This window comes from Bos mutus, chromosome 7 (assembly GCF_027580195.1).
Source record: "Bos mutus isolate GX-2022 chromosome 7, NWIPB_WYAK_1.1, whole genome shotgun sequence".
Lineage (NCBI taxonomy): Eukaryota > Metazoa > Chordata > Mammalia > Artiodactyla > Bovidae > Bos > Bos mutus.
In genome coordinates, this window is record NC_091623.1 from 19,724,045 (window position 1) to 19,730,864 (window position 6,820).

Genomic DNA, 6,820 nt, shown 5'->3' on the forward strand with positions numbered 1-6,820 from the left:
TAAAGAAAAAAGTGGACTTCAGGTTAATTTTATGTGATTGTAATAGTGTTCCAAGAGAATGTAAGATAATTTTCTGTCTTGTCTGCCTATACTCCATAGGGAATAATAATCATGGAAACATTATTTTTTCCTTTTTATTAAATACAATTTATATTTAGCTTATTAAATACAATTTAATAAAAACTTGCTGTTTAGAAAAACTACTAAATATAAATTTTATTGGCCTGATTTGTTTTTACAGAAATACTGTCAATCCAATAGAACTGAAAGAGATCAGAATATTCTTACATGCACTCTGAACCTAAGATTCTCCAGTAAATCAGAGTCAGGCTCCATAAAAACCACTACGCAAACTAGGTCACAGATAACAAGGTAGCAATTAAAATGCCTGCATCAATTATTTGGTTAAGTTATTTCCTAATATTTCACTCTGTAGGATGTTTTATATAGGACCCCCATTTCATACTCTGTTTTAAAGAGAAAACTATTTTTTAACATTAAAAAAAAACTATTTATAGAATCATTTAAAATATGATGAATGGAAAAAGAGTACTCATTAAAAAAGAGGTGGGGGGAATTACCAGAGAACTCTCATTTAGAAATCTCTTCAACTAAATTATAGTTGATGTGGTAAAGAACAAATTTAATATGTTGCTTACAGAATATAATTTGAAACATTCTAGTTTTCCTTATCTCTGTTCTAGGAAATACGCTTCTTCCAAGAGTTGATTTCTTGCCGCAATTTGCATCAGAGCTTTCTCCATTGTTGTATCTTCCTTTCGTAAGCCTAGATTAACCTATTAATTTCAAAAGCCGTATCTTTCACAATGTGCTAGGAAACCAAGCCTGAGCAACCAGAGCCTTGCACAAACAATTTTATCAAGTGTGTTCTGTTTATTTGCCCTACTTGCTCCTTATAATTAAATTCTTATACCTCTCCCCAGAGACAACCTGTGTACTTTGAGTTGTGCATAGGGTAACTCCCATATGTTAAAATAGGTTGTTCACAACATTTCTAGTATTACCAAACCTCCTTGTCACCTTTGGGAACCACTTCTTGTGAGCTTATGGTCATGTGTTTGGCTGTAGGATGGAAGTCAGAAGAAGAAAGGTTTCAAACTACATGAAAGAGCTGAGTGAGATACCACTGATTCAGCGTGTGTCCTCATTTCCTGGGGTTCACTGGCATATATTTTCTAAAAAAGGAGTATTAGTGGAAGGAACATTCTGCCAGATCCTGTGCTTCATGCTGGAACATACAGATTTGGCCCTGGCCCTTGGGGAGTTCATTTCCTTTTGGGAAAAAGAAGGCATACCTAGATCACCATGATCCAAGGTAGGTGTGGGGATGGTGGTATGTGCAGTGTGGAGCCAGCAAAGGGTATGCTCCTTGCCTGGCCAGGGCCTGGGCGTATGGGGAGTGGGCAGAGTCAGGGACAGCTTTCTGCTTGAGACCACACGGAGTCTTAAAGACTGAGCTGCAGTCGTCTGGGTTAGAGGGGGGCAGAATTGATAAGTGGGGGATGGGTGGGGGAGCAGATCAAAGGAAAAGGAAAAGAAGGAAGGGGAACTCTAAGCAAGTGGTAGAAGTATGTTCTTCTTTCACCACTTCATAAAGTTCTTCCATTTGAGATAGAATTCAGTGGATAGTGAAAAGCTAGGAAGTACCAGTTAGCATCCCTTGGCTTTTTTTTCCCTTTTCCTTTGAAAAATGAGAGCATTGGCTAGAGTATCATCAAGATTTCAAATTATAGCACACACACACACACACACACAGAGGAATATTATTCAGTCATAAAAAGGAAATCCTATTATTTGCAGCTTCATGGATGGACCTTGAATACATTATACTAAGTGAAATAAGTCAGAGAAAGACATATAATTTCACATGTATTTGGCATCTAAAGCAGAACAAAACAATCCCACCCCCACCCACAAAACTCACAATAAAAGGAAACAGGTTTGTGGCTATCAGAGGAAGGGGGTGGGTGGGAGGGGAATTAGGGGAAGGTGGTCCAAAGGTCCAAACTTTCATTTATAAGATAAATAAGTGCTTGGAGTCTTCCCTGTTAGCTTAGTGGTAAAGAATCTGCCTGCCAGTGCCAGAGACACAGGTTCAGTCTCTGATCTGGGAAGATCCCACATGCCGCAGAGCAACCGAGGTCAAGCGCCACAACTACTGAGCCTATGCTCTCCAGTCCAGAAACTGCAACGACTGAGCCCATGGCCATGACTACTGATGCCTGCTTGCCCTAGGGCCCATGCTCCACAACTAGAAAAGTCACTGCCGTGAGAAATCCATGCACGGCGTCTAGAGAAAAGCCCACACAGCTGTGAAGACCCAGAGCAGCCGTACATAAATAGATAAATAAAATTATATAAAGAAATAAGTGCTTGGTGTAATGGGTATAAAAGACCCAGCACAGCCATACATAAATAGATAAATAAAATTATACAAAGAAATAAGTGCTTGGATGTAATGGATATAACATGAATAGAGTTAACACCACTCTATGATCATATAGAAAGGTTGTAAGAGAGTAGATTTTAAGAGTTCCTTACAAGGAGAAAACATTTTTTTCTTTTCTTTTTATTATATCTATATGAGACAATGGATATTAACTAAGCCTATTGTAGTCAGTTCATAAAATATGTAAATCAAACCATCATGCTCTATACCTTAAGCTTATACAGTAAAATCTATCAGTTATTTCTCAATAAAGCTGAAAACAAAGTTGAACATAAAAATATTTCTTCAAGGCTCTGAAGAAATCATGTGATTTATATATTTAATTAAGATAAGGGAACAAACCCTTAAAGTGTTTGCTATTAATAAATAGATATTATCATTAGGAAAACAATAAAACTATGTTTCTTTTTAGACACAATTTAAAATTGAAATATTGGACTAGCATGGGACTTTCTCTTCAAGGAATCTGATTAAAATCAGTTACTACACAGAGATTTACTTTCACAGGAAAGCATTTTCCACGTATCAAGCAAATGCTGTAGTCTTACTGTCACTTTCAGAAGTTGAGATTCTTTTCGAAGTGGGAGTAGAGGATGTAAACCGTCCCTATCAATGAGTGATACGTTTCTATTAAAATAACTTTACACATTTGAGGTATTGTTATTCTTCTACTTTTAAACTGTGGGAGAATTTGAGGAATTTTTACCATATGTTTTTGTACCAAGGTGTAGGACTGTGATTTTTGTACCAAAGGTAGGACTGTGATTAACAACACCCAATTGTGAGGAAAGTGCAAAGTTCTAGGGCTGGTGTGTTAGTGCCATATTGTCACCCAGGCCTCAAGATTCTTCTAGCTTTCTGCTTCACAGCTGTGATAGAGCAAGTTCTCTTCAGCAACCGCCCTCCCCCACGCCTTCCAGTAGCATCTGCTTACATTTTATTGGCAGAATTTTGTCATGGACCACCCACCTGCAAGAGAGGCTGGGAAATACAATTTTTAGCTGAACACTTTGCAACCCTCAACTAAGCTGGGACCAGTTAGTGAGGAATGTAGATTATAAGATTATCTGTAATCATGTATAACTAGTATATCTAGTATAACTTGTATATCCATTGTATAACTAGTATAACTAGTCATATCAGCTGCAAATCTCTAAGTTCAGAAAAATAGGAATCTGACTCAGAGTTTCAAAATAAAACAAAAGTCTAAGTGAATGAAAGAATAGGATGTCTAAGAGGAAAGTCAGGTTCACTGCCTAACTGTACTGTATTGTGATTTTTTTCATATTTGTTGGCTGAATTAACTTGAGCTACTATGAGGTAGATAAGCAGAACCTGGCTGAACAGTTAAGAGAAAGGGGTGTGTGCAGCCTGTCCAACTCCTTGCAATCCTATGGACTGTGGCCCACCAGGCTCCTCTGTCCATGGGAATTCTCCAGTCTAGAAATCTGGGGTGGGTTGCCATGCCCTCCTCCAGGGGATCTTCCTCACCCAGGGATCAGACTTGTGTCTCCTAAATTGCAGGTGGATTCTTTACCATCTGAGCCACCAGGGATGCCCAGGAGAAAGGGGATCTACGCTCCAATCTTTTTGTAACTTGTAAATTTATCTTTCAGAGTACCAGAGATGATTAGTACTTTTAAAAATTTTCTTAAAGTTATGAAACACTGTTCAAAAAAAATGGTGTTCAAAAAAATAGTTAAGATCAGTACTCCTTGGATTGAAGGGCATATAGTGGTGGTAGAGCAGAAGTCCCAGTTGGTTCTCTTCCCAAAGCCTCTACGGGAAGAGACTGTTTCTGAGGTCTTTCTATGTCATTTGTACATACATAGGGACTAAACGCTAGTTGCCCTGTGAACCTATTTAGTGCCACTTTGAATACATCCAGGCATTGTTTTAACTGTGTATAAAATATACTATCTTTTTTAGGTCTTCAACAAATGAATTACATTTCTCTGTCTTTCTGCTATTATTTGTATCTGTCTCTGTTTTGTAAAATGTCTTACTACATTCTTTTCAAAATGTGTGGAAATGATGTGATGGTCCTGGGAAGTTCTCAGAAGTTTGCAATTTAGATTTTTGCATTTTTCCCCTACTGGTTTGGCCTCCTACATGGATTTCTAGCCTTTTTAAAAAACCCGTCTGCCCAATACTTAATTCACATTTACAACATCACACATAAGAGCACGGGGGGAGTAATAATGTTTTTGCTTCAAAGGTCATCATAACAGGAGGTCAGTGAAAACTCAAACATGGCTTTAAAAACAGGAGAACAGAAAGACGCCCACAAGACTGAGCATGTGGATTGAGTGCTAGATGGGTGGTCAGCCCTACCCAGACAAACCAGCAATAGTCCAACCACATAACAGACTGGGAAACTCCAGAGTTGCTAACTAAGAAGCCAGTTTTATGTTACTTAATTTTTTTTCAAGAATTCTATTTCTAGTCACTACTATCAAGGGGTAGAAAATGTGCTGATTTCTTGAGTTACTTCATATTGGCCTTTTATATAAGGTGATTTTATGAAGATAATAAAATTCATCTACATTTTGGAGTTTCATGAACAGAAAGCAATACTTCACTCAGCGTTTTTCTAGTATACCAGTTGAAATAACCATAAATATTCTTTATTTTTTGCATAATGCATGTTTAGAAATTAAAATAACATTTTTTAATGAACTAATGGTTAGCATCGGCTTCCCTGGTGGCTCAGCTGGTAAAGAATCTGCCTGTAATGCGGGAGTATAGCTTTTTTAGTTTGATTCTTACTAGTCTGAGTAGAATCTCAGACTTTAAAAATCTTATCATTTTAAGTTTGCCTGTTAAATCAAGGTTTCTGAAGTATTCCCTTTTTTGGGGAGGAGTATGGAATCACAAGTTTGGAGTTAATCACATTTAAAACATTTCAAAGTTTTCAAAATTAATTTGGAAATTGGAATTTGTGAAGTATCTGAATTGCGGAACTTCATGCATCTATTCAAATAAGAAAACATTGCATAGTGACAGTTGGATCATTAAATAAAAATCCCAACATACTTGTTTAGTTATTAGAGCTCATTATTTAGGATATTTGGCACTCACATTCATTAATTTTTTTGGGTCATTCGCCTTTAAGATGGAATCAGAGACAGTAATTCTTTCATATTTAAAAAGTTAATGCCTTTGTTTTTTGTTGTTTTTAAACCAAATTATATTTGAATATTTCTTGCTTAGATCTTTTATCCTTGTTTCTAGACACATATATAGTAACTCTTTGACATATGTGATGGAATTACTGGAGGATGAATAATCCAAAAATGCATTTATCAAAAACAGTTTTCTTTTAAGAAATCATGGCAAAAGACTTTATGATAAAATTTTCAAAGCAGTGTAGTTGCTTGTTAATTTTCTGTTCATTGGCAAACCAAACCAAAACACCAAAAACTAGAGTTCTTCACTTCTGGGTATCTTTTCTACTTTACCTGGTTATGCCATGAAGCTCTGGCTAAGAGATAGCCATGGAGCAAGATTTCCATGATATTTTTTTTTTCCCAGGAAGCAAGACACTGAGGATAGAGTTTTTCTTTCCTGATTTAAGGCTAAATCAAAAGTGTCTGAAATTCCAAAAACAGACTTTTGCAGTGTGGGTAGCTCAGGTATAATACAAACTCTATCATCCAGGTATATTATTATAAAACTACACAACAGTCTGGAGTTAGCAGGCGTACAGTAGACTGGTTAGTGCACTACTTGCACAGAAAGCATGCAGTTTAGACTGAAACTAGGGTTAGTTAGAAGGGCACACTACACAATTATAGAAATCAGAAAGTGTCTGTTCTAGTTAATCTTCTAGTAGCTATCTCAGCTCACCCCCAACTGACTTCAGCGTCTTCCATCTCCAACAGCTCATTCTCAGGATTCCCTATCTCACGTGAGTTACTGCAGCAACTGCCACTGGTTCTTCTTTGTCCTTCACACTTCAACCAGAATGATTTTTAAAAAATACCGATTTGATCTAGCCACTCGCCTGGTAAAATTTCTGAAGTGACTCCTCATCAGTTTCAGGGAAAATCCAAACGTGGCCCAAGAGGCTGTTGACCATCGAGGCCTGCCTGCTCGTTCAGCTTCATCTCTATTCTCCATCCTCCTGCACACCAGGCTCCAGTTACATTAAAAGCATGAAGCTTCTTAATGCACCATCAGGCTCATGAGTTCATGCATTAATATCTGTGGTTCTTGCTGCTTAGACTTCTCTTCTGCATTATTTGGCCTAATTCCTATTCATCCTTCAAAACTTAAAACACAACCTCTTCCAGGAGGCTTCCTAGACGTATCCTCGGTTCCTTCAGAATCTTCCAACATACACCTTCC